Here is a 21,195-nt window from a genome sequence, read left to right as displayed (position 1 = left end):
GCAGCCTTGCACCGAGGACCTATCCATGTCATCATTTACCCAGAATGCTTTGCGTGTAAATAAAATGGCCCCGTCCGTGTAATATTTTTTAGACTTTTAGATTGAAATTATTTTTTTTAAAAACTAAACAGCCTACAGTATTTTTACAGTCTTTATTTTACAGTTAAAATAAATGTTTATCAAATTAAGTCTAACGTTACAACTAATCATGGCTCCCTTTAAGAACACAAGATACTTTTTATTGCAAGCAATTTAACCAAGTTCAGACACAAACATGTGCCTACCRGTAATTGGAAACTTTGTGAAATTTCAAATAGAATAACAACCAAAATGATATAGTGCTAAATGCCAAAGATAGTTTAGCTGACTGATTACATGAATTTATTGCACTTGGATCAAAAACAATTATACTTTGCCTCAGGTAGCCTACAGTATATACAACCTGATGGTAACATAATAAATGTATGCCTAAAAACAAGTTCATATCTGGCTTAAATTGACCTGAACATCATTTGTAACTGTTTTTTTTTTCAGCTAATTGCCACAAAAACAGCTTTAAGTCATAACTACAAATACAAAGCTGAGGTTTGATGGGGTCGTAGCTGGCAGTGACTCACAGTGTGTATTTTGAGCTCTGACAGATCATAGCAGGTGTTAAAATTATGGATTCCTTTATTTTTCAAGGTTTATTTTTCTTTTAACATTAGATGATCTTATTTTAAAACTGTGAAATGAAAGACCCTGTGATGGACTTCACAGTGACTGCTGGATGGCACCAGTGACCCCCATGACTCTGAAAGGAAGAAGCAGGTAAGGATGGCTGGATGGACGGACGCAAGGATGGATGGATGGATGGATGGATGGATGGATGGATGGATGGATGGATGGATGGATGGATGGATGGATGGATGGATATACAGTCTTTCAAGGAACGCTGTCTTTAAATCATGACTCATTAAATTTATAGTAGTACTAGTTACAATACAAAAAACTTTTTCGTATAGTTAAACTAAAAGAAAGAAAAACATTTTTAATATGCAGAAGACTTTATTAAATAACTCAGAGCATAGCTTGTATGAGTTTTTATTTTTGTTGTATTTGTTTGTTTGTTTGTTTGTTTTTTAATCTTACATGCCCTGTACACCTTCAGCTGCAAGATGCCTTTCACCAAACATTAATTACAAGTCTGGAAAATGTAAAAGAGAGACCTGAGCAAACACAGGCACAGATGGTTTAAACACAGGAAGCTGAGTCTTGTCTTTCCCAGGGGTCCTAAAGGCATATAAGTTAGCTCAGTGCTGATTTCATTAGGACTTTAGTGTCAGACACAAGTTTAAACTTATCCAGAGAAAGGATTCTGATCTCTGTTTTATATCTGACAGTTGTTTGAAGCGTTGGCATCATTCCCTGCAGTGATGGTCTCACAAAAACTAATGTTCAAAAAATTATATTGAGCTTTAATTTTTACACTAGTATATATTATTTTTTTACAAACTTTAGAGCAGGCCAGCACTGCCAGCAGCTTCCTAATCTTCKTCAAACGGAGCCACGAGAGACAACTCTCTGTGTTTGGGTTGAATGCCACTAAGCAGCAGAAAACAAGTTTGTTTAGCCTAATCTCCACTGTGTGATGTGTGACTTTTTCCTCTGCTGTTGAGCTCATGTAATCGGCTGTTTGTGGCGCTTTAAGTCCGGGAAGTGGCGAAGGGGTTGAAGCGGGGAAAGTGCATGATGGGAACTGTCATTTCAGTCCCACTGATGGGTGCTGCCAGTATCCTGCTAATYCCCCGAGTAATCCCAGCACCACCACAACAGAGACGTATGAAACACCAAGGCAGGCAGGACACCAAGGCTCTGCATCGCTACCCAGCATGGACTGGGATGTGCAGTTCTGTGCAAAAGTTTTAAACCACCTCTAATTGCTTTATGCTTTTAAAATGCAGCAAGAAGTGTGAATAAAATGTTTTTAATAAATCTTCAGAAAGTTGCAAAGAATTGCTTTAAACTACTTTATGTAAAGGCCTGGAAATATACAATATATCACCCACCTTCTTTTATATCAGAGTTTTAGACTAAAATCATCATTATGATAACATTTTTTGTCACTTTGCTCACATCTTTAAAAAACATAATACATTGTGCACAACCTCGTGTGATATAGTAAGATGTCAAGTTCTGAGTATGTGTTGTGAATAATGCTCAATAACTACCACAACATATGTTTGCGCAAAGATTTAAAACTGAGTTAAAGCTATTTTAGTATTTGGTCATTTCGAATGGATGTGGCAGCTTATTTGAATTACATAAACTTTAATTAAAAGAGGATGTAGGTATTCATCCAATGATTATTTTTAGAGAGTTTCATGAATTTTTGTCCAATTTTTCATGAGATGTTTTTTAAACAGAGTTGACTCCAAAATGTGATGGTGAAATTTTAAGCAAAGACCTTGCCCAGTGAGTAGCACTTAAAGTCTACATTGGGAATAATTCCCATCTACTACCACACCAACGTTTAGCCCAATATCTGTAAAACTGACTAAATTTTAGCCTTTTGTGTGCTGTCTAAGGTGAGTTGGCTTTGTATTTGGCTCCAAAAGTTATTTAGTCGTAGATATATATTTAATAGCTGTCTGGTTAGTGATGCAAAATCAGACCCAGCATGCAGGCTGGCACAAGGACTAAAGAAAAAAGTTTTTTATCTAAAGAAAATACCAACATAGCAGCAAACTAGCTAAATACAAAACAAGATAGCTCAGGGAAAGGACCAAGGAAAACCAAACAATGGAAGGGGTGGTTGAAAAGGACTGGTTAAATAAAGCTAGGATAAGTGGAAAGTGGAAACAGCTGAGTAATGACTAAGTGCAGACAGGTGTGAAGAATAATGAGAAAAAGAATGWGAATGGAAGCACAGGGAATGAACATCAGAGGGAGACAGAACACATGATTGATCTTTACATCTTTACAGGTTCCAACATGTAAGGCAGCATGGACAAGTCGTCCCATGTTGACATCTTTTATTTAATTTGTAAATAAAAGTTTTCTGTGTATCTATGTAGATGTAAACCCCTCTATCAAACTAGAATGTAGTAAAGAGACAGCCTCAAAATGAGTTATCTGAGACACACCTCAGATAAGCGGTGAAAGAGGGGCTTGTGGAGTTACAATTAAAGAGGAATTCAGACCAAATGGTAAATGGACTGTGCTTGTATAGTGCCTTTGACCCAACCAGGATACTCAAAGTGCTTCACACTACAATCTGTGTCCTCATTTACCCATTCACACTGCACATTACTGGACCTCCAATCTAACATGTACAATCAATCTATGGAGACTAATCAGTGCCAATCATTCATACACTGATGGGACACACATCAGAGGCAATAGGGGTGAATTGTCTTGCCCAAGGACACAACAACTGAGACAGCTGGACAGGGAGTTGAACCGGAGACCTTCTGGTTCCAGGACGACTCCCCTAACCACTCTGCCACAGCTGGCCAAAGCATTGTGTTTTCACTTTATATAGACCCCAACTGAATGATTTAAATGTGAAAAGAAGGATTTAAATGCAGGATATGTCTCTTTTAAAAAGTTAATAAATTGTAGAAATGCTTCCAAACTTTACTTTCTGCAAGTTTCATTTAAATTAGCTCAGTGGTTCATGAGATCCTTTAGTAACAGACAGACCGACACCACCAAAACACACACACACAGTGGTACTTCTATCCTTATTAGGACAGTGTATTGACTTCCATTCATTTCTATAGTCGAATCCTGACCTTTACCCTAACTCTAACCCATCACACAAAAGTGACGTTCCACCAAATTTGAATCAAGCTTTGGTCCCCATAAAAACTGGTGGTCCTGGTRGGTGTATGCAAAAAAGGTCCGAAGAATGTTACCAGATATGGTTACACACACTGGAACTTTTTGCCTTTTGGCTGCAAACAATAAAAGATTACAAAATGTTTTCTAAAACTAAAACATGATGAAATAATGGATAACTCAAGACTTTTGCACAGGGCTAACATACTGACAGCAGCCACTACAAATGAAAAATGGCTCCCATGCTTGACTTATTACTGACCTGATGTTTACATGTCTGAACAAATAAAAAMTGTACACAGCACCTACAGATTCTTCGCTCTCCCAGTGATTGAGATTTGTACCATGAGTTGTCAGATTGGCTTTGACCTATTTTAAAACTATTCAAGAGGAGAAATCACATTTATTTTTGCTCAGAACTTATTTCCGTTTTGCACAAAGACCCGCTTGCTCAGGGAAATCATCCAACTTTTCTATATTAGGTTCTTTTCATCTTTCAAGCAGTGGTTATACGAAAGCACAGGAGCGTGAGGATTCRTTCAGCTGTGACAAAAATCTGATATTACTTCCTTGTTTGTGGAGCTGTACTGAGAAGAAAAAAAAACAGATGAAATCTGATAAGTTGTTTAGTTGCTATGTCAAAGTTGCTTCCCACTCAGAGATAAAAACATTTCGTTCCTCCCATGGTTTTTCTGTTTGTTGAATTAAATGGCTTACATGTCTCTGTGAGACAGATCATTACCAATTCTCAAAGAAGTATGTAAATAATATTCTGTTGAAGCAATAATGAAAAATGGCATGTATTTTTTATTATATTATGTGAGTAATATCAAGCAACAGTCAGTTGTTTCTGCCTACCACAAATAATTTCTATTTAACTACTTTTAGGAAAACATTAAGAAAATCCAATCAGTGATTTACTTTTGAATGTGATGTTATTATAAAAGAAACTGAAATGTCCTTCAAAGTTTCTGCATAGYGCCACAATGTAGACTTTTTTATCATTAATTATAAATAGATAACAAATTACTATCCAATTTATGCACAGAATATTTTACTTTTTTTAGTAACCTCATTGGATCTGTTTAATTTCTAGATTATTTTGTGGAAGCACCTACAGAATAAATATATTCTCATTGGCCTTAACTGTGCTAATTAGCACCAATTAGCCAGTATGAATGTATTAACAAGCTTAAGTATACTGTTGAACAAGATAAACATTTGCTCGTTAATGCTGAGTGTGACTATTACAGGACCATTAAAACGGTCTTTGCTTTGCTGAAAATACATACTGTATAATGACCCACAAATATGTCTGAAAGGAAGTTCACCTTTATGGACATATTAAGAAATACATCCAAGAGCTGCCTCTCACTTTAAAAAAAAATAAAACTTTGAATTAAGTAAAGAAATAGATAATAGCTGTATGAGTTTTTATTTGACAGCATAACTGGCTCTATGACAGTTTTAGAGGATAACCTTGACTTTAAAACAGTCTTTAAGTGACAACTAAGTCAAAGGTGACAGTATTACTGTTGGAATATATTGTAGTATAACTAGAGACAAGAACAGAAGTATGAAGTTGCAGCTGAAAAAGGTCTAAAGGTTGGCTGCAGTACAAATTTCAATTCCCACTCCTCCATGCAAATGAATGGGATATTTCCATGATTACAAGCTGAAAATACATTTCAGATAACAATTTTCAGGTGTTGATTTTTGTTGATTCATGWAGCTCTTTCCTTKCTTCTCAATGTGTGATGCATTACAAAAAAGTGTAATTTTACACTGACTGATAATGTCAAAACMCATTAGCGAGTTGGGAGGGTGTGTAGTTGAGACTTTTGTATCAAAATACAGCCCCATGTCCAATGAGAGCAGTTTATGGAACCATAAATACAACATGGCTTGCATCAAAAAACTGACAATTTGGCTTCAATTTTGGAAAATTACATTTAAGAGTCTTTTTGTCCATCTTTGTTGATGTGTGGGATTGTAAAGAAATTGGATGGATGGATGGATGGATGGATGGATGGATGGATGGATGGATGGATGGATGGATGGATGGATGGATGGATGGATGGATGGATGGATGGATGGCACTATGATGAAAACTCCCACTGAGTGATATTCTGCCAATGATAACTACAAGGACATGTGGACACCTGCACCACAGGGAATCAAGTTATCCTAAAAAGTGTTAAATGCTGCTAAAATATTGGAATTTTCTAAAATCCTCCTCAACCAGAAAACTGATGTGTTTATGTGCAAACCCAGCTTCAAAAAAAATCTACCACATTATAAAATTYCTGAAGTGTTGGGTCAATGAAAAATAGAAAATAGGAGGAATATATTGTTTAGTCCTTTCTAAGCTTTGGCATTAGAAATTAAATGTCAAGTTTAAAATGAGGACATTGAAATTAATCCCAAAATGATGAACTAATGCTTTTAGAAAAAGTCTGAGGATCTGAACTCCTGTCCTCCAGAGCTTAACTGTATATTTTTGTTCTTTTTACTAATATTATACTTATGGATTATAGTGCACTTTTATTAGCTACATCATAAAATAACAACATGAAGCCTTTTCTTCAAACAGCCTGTGGAGCAGTTTCTCTTACTGCTGCAGAAAAAAAGTCCAGTCCTTCACAATAAGAGTCTCAAACATAAACAAATTGTGTTGACCCCAAAAAGCTTTTAGCTCATCTCTGTCTTTTAAAAAGTGCTTACTATTAAAACCTATTCTGCAGACCAAACAGCTGGGACATTGGAGAAGTTAATTACAGCTCCAGATGTAAGCTACAATGTTGTTTCGGCTGCTTCCATCTGCAGGGGTCACAGCACTCATATGGAAGGTTTGGTRACTGTTTAACTCTGAATGTCCTGATGCAACGTGCAGGTTCAGGATTATAAGACCACAGCACTGAMCCCCAAGGTACATCAGCCCCAGATGGAAGCTATGGTGTGTCCGCAAAAAAAAACATTCATCTTCAAAACCTATTCTGAAGCAAAGTCACTGGCAAGGTACTTTAGGTTTTTTTGTGCCAATGATGCTTTTTGTCAATGTCAATGTCAATTTTATTTTATAGCACATAAAAACAACAAAAGTTGGCCAAAGTGCTTCACAGTTAAGCCAAATGAATAAAACAATTGAGCAACACATAAATGTAGACAATAAAATCAATTTAAAATACAGAAAAACATTAAAAACATTATCATTAAAAGAATCTCAAACTCTACCAGAATGAAAGGCCAGGGAGTAAAAGTGAGTTTTAAGTAGAGATTTAAAAGTAACCTTTTAATCTCAAAATCCCAAATTAAATACTTTCATTTTGAGTTTTATTCTGAAATAATTACCTTTTTTTCAATTGTCAAAATCTTGTATATGACAATAATTGGCTGAATAGGACGGCAACTTTGAGTATGGGAATGGAGTTCAATACGGTGTGGAGAAAAAGTGTGCTGTTCAAAAATGGCATGTCTGATTAAAAGCAGGAATCCACTGGATTTCTTCTAAAAATATATATTGTCAATTCTGACTCCAATCAGGTCCATACAGTACAGCAGGCCATAAGGCCTTGGACCATAACTGAAAACCCAAACAAAACAGCCCAGTCTTTCTAGGATGTAAGCAGAGACTCTGCAAAACACTTCTTACTTCTGAAAAAACTCATTTTCTCTCCTCTAATAATAATGATTATAATGTTTTTCTTTTCCTGGTTACACCCCTGGAGGTGTTACCTTTCACGTCAGACGTAGAACGTAACTAACTTTTGTTTATACAGACAGAAAGAACACATGACAACACACCAACTCTCATTCTCTGCTTGAAACTTAAAGGCTACAATGATCAGGCATGTAAAAATACAGACCCTGCCACACTGTTGACAGGAGCCTGCATTGGCTCCAGAAAAAATTGGGCTGGCTCAACGTTGGCTTCTTTCCCTTGATTTTTCTTCCTGTCAGTGTTCCACAATGACGAGTGCATCGTTGGTGGGGTGCTGCCATGACTTTTGATGCCTTTTCCAAGCTGGAGAGGTGAATGTTGTATGATGACAGATGTTTGACACAGTATTTGTATCTAAGTTTTGGACAACCAACTTTCTTGCCATGCAGGAGCTCTCCATACAGGTTATTCTCACTTCCAACTCGTCACAAATCCACGCTTGTTCAAGGTTTCCCCTGCTTCTGGTTTTGAAGCATTGGGTTACCCCCTTGCCTCAGTTATTGACAAGATGAGAACAAGGAGGAGGAGGCCATTGTCATATTTTTGAAAAGTGTAGAAAATGCACAACTAACTGTCCCAAACCCTAAATTTAACTTCTAATAGCCCTAGACATCTTATCCCTGACCTCACTGCATCAATCATTAACCCTGATCCCTAACATTAACCACAGACCCTGACCCAAAAACCCCATGTGGCRTGAACCCAGAAAAGCCCTGTGTGCATCAATAACTGATGCGGGGGGGTTACCCGATGCATCAAAACCGGACGCAGAGGAAATCATGACGAGTCGAGAGGGAGAATGTGTTGCTCCGTAGAAGAAAGCTTTAGGTAGTCTGGCATCATTCATTCAAATGACATGACCAATCAATCTGAGCTGAATCTGAGTAAATAGTGCTTCAACACTGAGGATATTAGGATGTTCTCAGACTTCGTAGCTCCAGTTGACCTTGAGGAGCTGGCGAAGGCATGATCTGTACTCGCTGTAAATGGTAAATGTACCAGCGTATAGTATTTATGTTACAGCTGAGTAGAGCAGGCATGATAAGCACAACTGCCCTGTAAACCTTGCATTTCGTGAGCAAGCGGATGCCAGGACATTTCCTAACTTGATTCTGGAGCTTCTCAGATGCAGTTGAAGCAGCACTGATTCTTTTTTCTGTTTCTTTATCCAAGCTGTTGTTGTTCGAAAGGGTACTGCCAAGAAGAGGTGCTTTGGTTGCCACTCACTTGGATGGTGGTGTCTAGTGATGTGTCATGCTCAAATAAATGGCAGTGAAACTTGCTTTAAGTGCACCTGAAATGCTCTTAGAGCCGATGCTTTGTAATGAATCAGAAGAGCCCRCTCCCATCAGCCCGCTCCCCATCTTTTTCCTTTTCTCTGGCCTTGTGGCCAATCACATGTGAGGATATAGGACATGGGTGGACAAACTTAATCCTCGAGGGCCGTTATCCTGCATGTTTCACTTGTTTTTCTGCTCCACACACCTGATTTGAATGAATGGGAGATTAATCGAATTCTGCAGAACTTGAAAAGGTAATTCAGTGACTAAATCAGGTGTGGTGGAGCAGAGAAACAAGTAAAACATGCAGGATAGTGTCCCTTGAGGACCAGATTTGCCCACCCCTGACATAGGATCATACTATTGTATGAAAACAAAGAGGGGGGCATTCATGCAACAAAATACGTGCTCCGTGGTGGAGCATCTGTCTGTCCCCTCAAGGGCTCACAACATGCAATCCATTAAAGCAAGTTTGATTAAAATATTTAAAATAAAAGTCAGAATGAAAGAAATAAAAGTAAGAATGTCTGCTTTTGCAACAGAAAAAATACACAAAATTAGGCAATTATAAGGCTTCTCATAAAAACTGAATGTGAAAGTGTTTATAGACACACAAAGCATTCATATTTGCCAAGTTAAGCTAAAATATGAGGCTACAGGTGATAATAAGTTCAAAGTCATTTGAAATGAGTTGAACATGCACTGAGGTTCTGCTTCAAGGTGTGATACCAGAGCAGCAGCAGCAGCAGCAGCATACAGAGGCTCTTTGGAGCACATTATCCTGTTTATTTTATTTTTAAATTTTTATTTATTTTTTATGTAGGATTTCAAACCTCTGATGTTGAAAATATTGCCATCAGATCAAGTTTTGACATAAATGCTATCAGTTGATTGCAACAGGTCCAAGATAGTTGAGAGATACAGGGAGAACAATGACACAGCCCTACAGAAAACAGCTGCTGATATAAGCTGTAATGCTTTGGCTGCTTTCATCTGCAGGGGTCACCACACTTATATGAAAGGTTTGGTAAGTGTTTAACTCCAAAAGTCCCGAAGTAACCAGCTGGCTCAGGATTATGRGACCACAGCACTGACCCCCAAGTTACATTAGGCCCAGATAAAGCTATGTTGTGACTGCTAAAAACAATRTCTTTATTCTTTAAAATCTTTTCTGAAGCAAAGTCACTGTTTACACAAGGATGGGGCTACTGCAGGTTTTGGTGCCAATGATGGTTTAGCTTYTGGTTCACCTTTTAATCTCAAAATCACAATTTATGTTTTTCCATTTTATTTTTCTTCCCTGAAATAATAAGTTAGTTTTGTTTTTTGTTTTTTCCATTGCTTTTTGGCTTCACTTGTAAAAACTCATGTATAAAAAAATCCCCTCTCCTAACTTTGTAATATATATATATATATATATATATATATGAGTGTTTTTGATAAACTAATAGGTTGACTTAAGTTTGTTTATGCAATCCCAACAAAATTCAGTTCAGGCAAAGCAAAAGCTTATTTCAAGTCAGATTAAATACATCCAGTTTGTTTAAATTACATTCCAGGTTACTCCAAATTTCCCAGTTGTAGACTAAAAGTCCAGTTTAATCTAATAAATGGCTGTGAAACTTACTAGCAGTGCACCTAAAGTGATAATATGGAGTATCACCTTGTATATCTGCTCAGAACTACAGATGAAATTTAGCTGTTGTGCCAATTGTGGTGCATTTATATTCACAGAATATTGATTAATGTGCATTGTCCTTTTTAAATAAATAAATGAAAAATATATGATAGGGATAAAAAAAAAAGAGCAATAATGTTTGAGATGATTTAAGAACAAGGACAGTTAAGTACACTGCAGCTGGGCAGCAAAGACTTTAATCCAGTTTGAGAGTGGCCCATAAATGCTGCCCAAAGGTTCCACGAGGCTGATGAGGATGATTGAAGGGTCAGCGTGAGTGAATTGCAACACCCTATTGGTTGCGCATTGAGGTCAGGAGGTGGACCTTCGTGGAATCAGATTGTCAAGGATGAGCGGCGCCGGGGGCAATGTTCAATAAAACATGAGAGCAATCTTCTCACCAGGAGTAAAAGTGCTCTGCAGTTCAACTCCGAGCAGCCCAAAAGAGATTTCCCCTGTGAGCCAAAAGCACGGCGGCTGCTCGTTCAACGCAGTTGGCAATCCAAGCTGCCATCAAATCGACAGCCGCTGGCTGAAATAGTCCTAAAAATTGGTCAAACTATCACACAGTGTCTGACCTCTGACAAAGCTTATCTAACACAAGAAAAAGCGTGGAGCTGAAGTGATAGTGTCTGTCTGCTCTGGCACCTCTCTCTGCCTCATTAGTTGCTGATATTGGATAGGTTATCGTACCTTAAGGCTCACCTTATCCTAAAAACGCTGCAGCAGAGAAGATACATTTTTCGWAGGGAGCGGGATAAAACTGAAACCTGAAGCTTTTCTTAATGTGTTGATTTGATATGAGCTTGCTGCTTCTCCCATACGTTTCCTGTGGAGCAATTAAGGTGTGTGTCAGTGATGGCTACAGCCCTGTTTGAAGCCTGTCTGCTACAAGGCATGAAATGAGGAGACAGACGATAAGCTTTTCTCCTTCACTCCAGGGAGCACAGTCAGTCACGATAAAATGAATCATGACGGGCATCTCAGAATTGAACAGTGTGTTTACACTAACACGAACGGCAACAATGTGACCACATGTGGTTTGGATTGGGGCATGGCCATTGCATGTGATAACGTCCTCAATTCTGAATAGTTTTATAAAACCTTGCAGACAGGAGGAATTTAGACAAATAGGAAAAGTTTCCCTTTGTTGGTGTTCTTAAAAACTGCACATCTTTAACTCAATACACTTTCATCCAATCCCCAGTTCTTTGAATTGCCTGGAAACGTGTTATCAGGTCCAAAATATGACCAGAAATAAGTTCTAAAAGTCAAACTGTTTTTTTACCATCACCAATGGGGCGGTTTTGGAAAAAGCCAATGAGTAGATGTCAGTTTTAATTTTTAATTTATGGATAATTCTAACTAACAACAGGAAGACATGCAGGGTGAGTAGTCAGTCAGCCATGTTATTAAATTATTTATTGATACATTTTTTTCATGCCAGTGATGATTTACCTGAAGAACTTTAGGACAGGCAACATGTCAATCAAACAGCAAGTAAAGCAGTGAATATGTCTTTGTTGGTAATCAGGTTATGTCATACAAAAGATCAGGTGAGAGTCAGATGTAAATATGTAAATATCCATTCATGGTGCAGCTGTAACACTGTGCTGCCATCTAGTGTTCCAGCACTGCACGCCAGTGTTGCTTAAATATGCAGAAGGATGTAAAACCAATTCATGTCCGGACTACATTCATTTTTCCATTTATTTTATTTTATTTTATTATTTTTGGTTATTTCTTGTGCCGATGTTGTGTGTGCATGTGTGTGTATGTACACATGTGTGTGACTAAGAACTGTGCCTCAGTGCATGCTTTTTATTCAGAGCATCTTCCGTTGCCAAGGAGTAAACATGTCTCTACTGAGGGTAATCCCAGAGGGAATCAAAGCTGGAGTTCTGGCAGAATTGCCACGCTCCATCCATTTAACTTCACCCAGTGCATCTGGGTTAGCCTTTGAAATAGTTGCCACTGCCACAATATATTAAAAAATACAAGTTGAAGAAAAGAAAAAAAACTGAACTACTTCCTCCCAAAGAAGTTTCCATGCAACTGTTGACAGAGTTACACAGACTTTCACTATTACAGGAAAAAAATATAAAAATATTGCTGTATGTAAATATTAAAGTTACTCATTATAAAAGGGAATATACTTTTTCACTTTTCTAAAGAAATACACAGAGACACTGGAAACAATGGGGGCCAGTAAATCTTGTAATAATAATATACAACAAAGTGATGGGTTGATCATCTGTTGTGGTTCAACAAAAAATGAAACGCAGTCTGGCTTTTTGGTTTGAACTAAAGACATTTAAGCATTTTGTTGTCTCAAATAATAGGCACCAGAAGCTGTGCCTAGACAAAAAAAAAATGTTTTAGAAGCTCTGCTGGCTAAAGGTTTAAGGCAAAAATAAATTGCAAAATCTAACTTTTCTTTTTGTTTTCTTACTCTCCAGTTTTGTCTTTTGCTGGTAGGCAGATTGATCAGCAMTATGGTGCAAACCCCTCCAGTGCTGAGGTCTGCAGCCTTTACCACTTTTGAAATGAAATTTGTCAGAGCCACATGACACACCAGAAGATTGAAATAAAGATACAAAAAATAAATAATGCAACTCTTTGTATTCATGCTGTAATAAAATTAAATAACTACTTGAATAATGAAAAAATATATATAGAGCCCTGACTGAATTTTTACTATATTAGTAAAAAATAATAATAAAAAACAAGTTTGAAATATTTAAGCATATAATGGCATACCAGATCTGAATAAACATGAAAATTAGGACAGTTTATTGGATATTTAATTAGGACTCCTTTAGTTTTCTTTAAAATTAACTTCATTTACTTAAAGTTGTTTCGAAAGATAAGCTTTTATATCGAATTTTCATGGTTCTCAGAATGACTCACCATATATTCAGTAACTAGCTGTAAATGAATTAAAAGTATTTGTAAAAATTTCAGAAAAAGACCATTCTTTGTAGCTGAAAACTGGCTATCAAACTATTAAAGCAAACTGACTGATGTGTTTTTTTCTTTGTCTTAATGTAATCAATCCCTTACAGAACTTGTTTTTTTTTTCACATAATGCAGAAACTGGAGAGGAAAACTGCTGCAATTCGCTTTACCTCGTCTGCTTCTAATATATATATATATATATGTGTGTGTGTGTGTGTGTGTGTGTGTGTGTGTGTGTGTGTGTGTGTGTGTGTGTGTGTGTGTGTGTGTGTGTATAAACATACATACATATATGTATGTATGTATGCATGTATGTATGTATGTATATATATATATCTATTTTTTTCATGCGTTTGTTGTCAAAATTATCAAGAGTTGCTGCAGAGGAATGCATGTTGCCCCAGTGCTGTGGTTTGCAGAACACTATTCCAGTGGTAGAAAATTTTTGGTTTTAACTACATTTAAACTGAATAACAAACTAATTAACTTTCAACAGACGAACTCAGGTGTAAGGGTTGGAAACAGAGATGGACAAAAAGACAAAAGGTTTAAGCTTTTATCTCCTAACGGACCCCACTCAAAACAGAACCAGGGACACAGTCTTTAAATTGGCTTTTGGTCAGACAACCATATGTGGTGCAATATGGAAAATAACTGAAAAACCTCTGTGGACACCATGTAAAACAGGGTTAACCAATATGTCTGTGGCTGCTCAAGCTGCACCTGTGAGATAAAAGTAGCAGCAGTAGTAAAAACGTTATATAAGTTATCTTAAATTTGAATTAATTTGTCATRCCATAGAAAAAGTGTAGTGCTGTTCGCAGGAATCAGCTCGTTTCTATTTGTTCTCTGTGTTCATAGTTTTTTATTTATTTGCTCTTTGTTAAGCACTTTATGATGTTTGTGTCTGTTAAAGGTGCCATAGAGATAAAGTTTCCTTACGTACTTAAAACTGTTTGAATGCAGGGGTAAAGCCAGAAATGTTTTGCAAGGAGTGGCACAAGGGTGCCCAATGTGTTTTTTAGGGGGCCACATACAAATACCGGTAGATAAAACTACTTTGGATTTGAAAATTCAAGATGGCTACCATAGCTAACTCTAAACGACTCTAATTCAGCAGTTTTAAAAAATATTGAGCTGAAATTTTGTGTGTGAATGTAATTAAGGATGATTAAAAAAAACATGCTGATTGCTAGTTCCAACTAAGCTGACCACTAATGCTAATACTAATTTTACAAAGTGCTATAGTTTAGCCATTTTTAAACATACAAAGCTGAAAATTAGTGACCGAGAAACAATCTTAAACAAAATATAATTTCAAATACAAAACCCAAGATGGCTGCCAAATATAATTTCAAATAGCTACAAATCAGCCATTTTTTAGAAATATGAATCTGAAATTTGGCTTGGTAGTTGTCAAGAGCGATCCCCGTGACATGCTAAAAGATAACACAGCTAGCAAAACAGATTATCATTAACATTAATGTCTTTGAAATGCCACATGTGATCCCCACCCCACTTGTTAGTCATTTGGGGGTGGCACTTGGGGTGGCCAATCACCACCCCTCTGGCTCCTTCCCTGTTTGAATGGTGGCTCTTGCAAAGGTTAGTATTTTCTGAGGTGGCACTAATAAGGAAAGATGTGAGAACTGCTGCATTAAAACATATGTAATATTACCTTGAAAGTCAGGATTTGCATCAGCTCAGATTCAAGAGTTTTTGTTGCATCTRAAAGTGTTGTGAAGATAGATTAGAYGCCTCAGACAGCATTCTGTGCTGCTGCAGTCGAGGACCAGGTGATAAACTTGACAAAATCTATCAACATCAAATAAAGACAAACAGTTGCAACAATAAGTGTGTTTTTCTCTTCCTGCTCATGGCAGAAGTAGAAGTTTATTTTGCGCCCATGGTGGTAAATAGTTTGGTCACCTCTTGTGATACAGACACCGCCTTGACTTTTGTTATTGTTCCACTGTCCTCCACATGCTGAAGTTGTACTGTGGCTCTGTCGCGTGATGGACTGCAGCGGGGCCGAGCCGCATCGGGACAGAGCCACTCATCACTTCCGTTGGGGGGTTGCGATGGATGACCCAGGAGACGGGATCCGGCCTGGACCGCACGCTGTGTCATCAGTCACCAGGCTCGCGTTGGCTGCAGCAGGGGATGAGAGAAGATGAGCAGAGGTGTGATTTAAAGCTGGCCTTTCCTCACATTATCTCCCCTCAGGCCGTTGCTCATGCCAGAGCCTCCTGTAGCTACAGTAAAAGCCGGGACTAGCGAGGGGATAAAGGGACAGCGGTTGAATGAGAAGAGGCATATAACACCACCGGGGGGCACACAGCTGTGGTTGTGCTCTAATTAAAATTAGCCTCCAACTCTCCGGGGTCATCAGGTTTATTGAACGTCGGTGAATTCTTGCCTTGTCAGCACTGATGCAAGGACGTATCGACGACTCTGCACCAATTCCAGCTTGACGAATGTCAGAGCATCAAATCTCAAGGAAAATAGTTTGATTGTAAACATTCCCTTCACYTTTATCCTTAACCCCATACAGCATGTTTCAAAGTTATTAAAGCTGTGACTGAGTAAATGACCAGCAGGGGGCTGGATCATTTAATTCCAAGTTTGCATGAGAGCTCTGTAAGGCAGCTGAGTCAAAGGGCCTCCCTCCCCCACACACAGMAAAACAAGCTCTTTCTGTAATTGTCTCTATGTGCTGCTCAGTCAGCTGTTCAGTCTGGGTTTTGTGAGGCAGCAAGCCGTACACAGACACTCAAACTTCCACTTGTAGGGAGCAGAGGGAGGGATGGAAAATCCACTGGAGCCGACAGGTACCCATCTCTAACACAACATGATTTATTTCCACAGTGAGCTCGAACGTGGTCCGCCTGCACGGGCAGGTCAAGTTTGGTTTAATAAAAGTAAGAGCTCTTGGATTGATAGAGAGGAGGGCATCCATGTTTTGTTTGTTTGTTTTATGCTCGGCTCTCTCTTCACCAAGGCCCCAGGCCAGCTTTGGCCGATTAATGACAAAGCTGAGAYGCTGTAAGACTACACATGTGACTTAAAACTGCTTCTTCCTGGACATGCAGTTCATTTGGACCTCAGAGTGTCTTATTGCTAAAATTTATACTGATTTAAAACCAAGAAAATAAAAGACTCCTTCACTGCTTGCTCTGATTTATTCAAGGAATGCTGTAACCACTAGAGGGCAACATTAGCTCAAACAGTTGAACCATTGTAATGTATTTATGATGATATTTGCATTAAAAAACACACTATTATAAGGCTTTATCTCAAACTGCTGTGTTTAATCAGTTGACAATCTAATCTCCCTTTTTTGTCTTTTCTCTTTAGTGGCTCCCAGGTTTATCAGAGCCTGAATTCAAACATCCCAGTAGATGTTGACTGGTCATTTAGTATGCCCACAGATATACCTACATCCAATATAAAATATGTACATGACACTTTTTAAAGGACATTATTTCTTTACTGTTGAGGCAGCATGATTAAAAAAAATCAACATTTTTAATAAAATAACAACATGTATAGTTTGTATCTTTGCTAGAGTTTGCTTCAATATTTCTTTAAAAGGACACATTGCAYGTTTTCAAATCCTTATTTTTCACATTTAGATCATTCABTYRGGKTCTATRTAAAGTAGAACTGCAATGCTTTGAGYTGAATTCCTCTTTATTGTAACTCTACAAGCCCCTCTTTCATCCCTTTTCTGAGGTGTGTCTAAATCCAAACGAGGTGCTTCATGAGCCAAACCCCTACAGCTTCCAGAGCGRTCCATTCTAGTTTGAAAGAAGGGTTCAAGGAAGTGGCACAGAAAGGTTTTATTTACAAACTAATTAAGATGTCAACAAGGGAAGACTTGTCCATCCAGCCTTACATGATGGAGCCAGAGTCTGACCCAGAGAAGAATGAAGAACACCAAACTGTAGTTGGTAAGTCCAGACCTTCCAGTCCAGTCCAACTGCAGTTCTGTTGCAAATTTTGTGACAATAGTTAAGAAAACTTCAGAGAAAATAGAGAAAACTWAACGAGTTGAAAAATATGACCCACACAGAATATAAAGACATTTATACACAGGGAGAAACTAAATAAAAAAAATGTCTCCACACCTAGAGGCTCCAAGTACAAAACAAAATGCATTTAACGGCTAAAAAAGTGGATTTTGCATGGTATGTCTCCTTTAAAACCATTTTAATTAATATGTTTCATTCATTGTTTTTTCCTTCTTTCTTTTTTTTTGTGCTCCAGTTTAACTGCCAAGTCTTACGTCATTACGGCCATTCCCCGCAAATACTTTGCTTTGGGTCAGTCAAACACTCATTGTGGGTCATGAGTTAGTTTGAGCAGGTGTCTTTCTGAAAGAACATAAATCAATATGTTTGYTTTCACCGTCTGTTCCTCAGTCATCATTTGTTTGATGTTCATCACATCTTCATGGAGCCTTCATTTTGTCAGCCTCACCCTGCAGTATTTTGTATTTTTTTAAATGAAAACAAGTAGATTACAATGTAAGACTTACTCTCATTGGTTTATCAAAATMACAGTTCAGATATTTTTACGAGGGGTATCTGTTGAAAGATTATTAACAATGTTCTGCCTGAACAACCTCAGTTTGGAGAAACAAGTTGTATCAAACGTGTTATAGCCATTTGTTTGTGCAAATTATATATAATAATACAGACATAAAGTATTTTGCCATAAGCTTTACTGACTTCTAGTAAAACATTTCCTTCATATGGATTTTACTGTTGTGTCCAAAATTATGACTGTTTTTTGTACTTTTATTTTGAAGTTGGTGGTTTGTGAAGTATCTGGATTTTGCTATGATGAACAATTTTCCCTTTCCCCCTGGAATTAATAAAAAAACATCTGTTTGTCCATTCATGTTGTATGTATGGTAATCCACTTAGGTTTGGTACTATTAAAACTAGCCCTTACCTCCTGAGGTGGTTGAAGAAGCTATCTACACGACCTTTCCAGAGGATCCCACTTTAAAAAACGCATAATCAGTTTGTGTTTTTGCTTAACTGTGACATTGTCCTGACTCAGTTTATTTCAGCTTCTACGCTCGCTTCCCCGATGCACTTATTTGCCAAAATGCTAACTGTCTTCACTGTTTTTCTGAGACATGGTGTTCAGGAGTGGGCTGAATATGTGAACATGTTCTCAGACAAAACACCAATTCTGTTATTCAATATTTGAACCACTCCACTGTCTTTCTGCAGAAGAGGTAAACCCTTAGGCAGGCACACACACACACACACACACACACACACACACACACACTGATCTGAAACCACTGATCTACCATAAATGTCAGCTGCTCTGCGGTTTTCATAAACGCAATCAATAAAACAAAACCAAAAAGATTCCCCTGCCTCATTTTTCTGCAGTTTCTAAAGGAAGCAAATGACGAYGAGCAAAGTGCTGCAGACTTGCTTCGTTATCAGTCACAACAGCARAGCCAGCCTGTTCCCTGCAGTTCACTTCAATCACACTCTGCTGGTGTCTTTTCTCAGTGCACACCCTGAGCCTGGATGTGTTGGATGAGACTTAACAGACGCTCTGCTCCTCACAACTTCAAGGCTCGGTGTGGTCAAAGTGCTGCCTGATGTCCCACTGACCCAGCCCACCTCTGAGTATCCGCACAAGGCCTCCCTTTTTGTGTGAACCCCCCTAAAGGCGTTTTATCCCTTTATCCAGGCATGAGATCAGAATTCCAGATATGGATTAAGGTCGGTAGAGAGATCAGTTGTATCAGATATCTGTTGAAGCATATATTTCCATCTCTTCTTCTTCTTTTTTTTTAAATCCTCTGCAGCTTTTCTGGTCCACCAAAAGACATTTTATCTTGTGTTCTCCTTCTCGTCTCTCCTGAAGATGAGTGACACATCAGAGATGGCCTACAGTTAATCCCACACTTTATAGTCTGTGAAAGTAAGTCACAAGCCCATAGCTCTTTTAGTCTTTATTTGTTGTCATCTAAAATCATTCTTAATGTCATGCTTCATGTCAAACAGGGAGATCTGTGCGTTTTTTTGAGTTTCTGTCAGTTAGTGGTGCACTGCTCAGAAACAGAAACAAACTTAAACTTCAAAGCGAGACAAGGATTTTTCCTGTCAGCCTGTTGGTTTTTGTTGGAGATGCTCCAGGAAAAAGTTGACGAAGGCACTGGCAGCGTGCCGTTTAAACTTGCATTGTTTTGAAAAGTTCCCAGACTGCTTAAAAATACCCAGCAGATAAGTGTACGCTGCTGCAGCATCTCTGTGTGAATCCAAGACTCATCTCCCTCTGAAGGAATGCATTTTAAACTGAAACCATCTCCTGCTGAGAAGAAGCTATTTMTAAKGTTTGGGCAAACCTTATAAATGACCTTATGTAATATTGTGGGATCTCGGATGTACTCAGAATTGGAATGACTATCAGCTACTACCACAAAATTTTAAGTTCAATTTCTGTAAAGGTTTGGCTAATGTCAATTAGCTGCGGCAAATCCAGGAATAATCAGTGTAAAGGTACAACCAATAACTGATTTGATRGTTTCAATAAGATCCATTTTGTGCTTCATGAGGTATTTTGCCAACAGGCAGACTGTGTTGGCACCAAAAGTTGATGTCAATGTGTTAAATAATTGTATTATACCTTGTGTAGTCCTATGTGCTAACATGATGTTCTGCTGTCACATTATGACGTTTTAGACAACTTATGCCGACTTATGAACATTTTGCTGTGACTGTTTGTCTCATGTCAGCTATTCAATCTAATAGTTGGCATAGTTCAAAAAGAGGATTCCAGTAGATTTTTTAAAATATCRTATTCAGCTTAGACATTTTTAGTCTCGGACAAACCTTTTTATAAGTTGTCTAAAAYGTTRTAATGTGACAGGGACAATAGACATTTTGGTGTTTCATTAAGTCAGTTGGCTACRGTGGCCATCTTGTATTGAAATTACTCCAAAGTGAATGTTTCGTTAAAATCTTTCCAGCATTTCATGAGCTTTTTTGCCAATAACATACAGAGTTGACTCCATTAGTTAAAGGGGACATATCATGCAAAATCCCCTTTTTCAGTGATTAAATATATTTTGTTGTGTACTTGGAGTCTTTAGGAGTGCAGAAAAGTTTAATCTCCTCTTTATATTTTGCATGGACCATATTTTTCCACYTGTTTTCTCTATTATCTATGATGTTTATAAAGTTTTACATCACAATATTTGGAACGGAACAGATAAATAAGGTCTGGACTTATCAGCTGTAATTGTGACGTCTTCATTCTCCTCTGGCTCTGGGTCAGACTCTGACTCCAACATGTAAGGCTGGATGGACACGTTTTCTGTTGTTGACACATTTTAACTCATTTATAAATGGAAGGTTTATGCACCACTAAATATTCTTAAACACCTCTRTCAAACTAAAATGGACCGGTTTGGGRGCTGTGGGGCGGGGTGTGAAGCATYGCATTTGGATTAGAAATTTTTCTACTTTCTGTGGCCTTTYATTTATTTATTAGTTATTTTAAAGTAATTAATAAAGTTTAAAAAAGAAACGGCCTCAAAGTGAGTTGATCTGAGATGCACCTCAGAAAAGGGGTGAAAGAGGGGCTTGTGGAGTTACAATAAGGAGGAATTCAGACCAAAACATTGCAGTTCTACTATACATACTTACACACACACACACACACGCACACACACACACACACACACACACACACACACA

At 37.9% G+C, this 21,195-nt stretch overlaps 1 long non-coding RNA gene across 1 annotated transcript in view; it reads right to left on the bottom strand.

Annotated features, from left to right (window-relative positions):
* Positions 1-15,366: 15,366 nt before the first annotated feature.
* Positions 15,367-21,195, bottom strand: part of LOC106516681 (uncharacterized) — a 48,401-nt gene continuing 42,572 nt past the window's right edge. Inside the window, exon 3 of the long non-coding RNA XR_001310124.1 lies at positions 15,367-15,610. This is a non-coding gene — a long non-coding RNA (uncharacterized LOC106516681). The remainder of the gene's footprint in view (positions 15,611-21,195) is intronic.

This window comes from Austrofundulus limnaeus, unplaced genomic scaffold (genome assembly GCF_001266775.1).
Source record: "Austrofundulus limnaeus strain Quisiro unplaced genomic scaffold, Austrofundulus_limnaeus-1.0 Scaffold40, whole genome shotgun sequence".
Taxonomy (NCBI): Eukaryota; Metazoa; Chordata; class Actinopteri; order Cyprinodontiformes; family Rivulidae; genus Austrofundulus; species Austrofundulus limnaeus.
The sequence above is the reverse complement of the archived record's forward strand: the minus strand, read 5'-3'. Positions and strand labels throughout refer to the sequence as shown.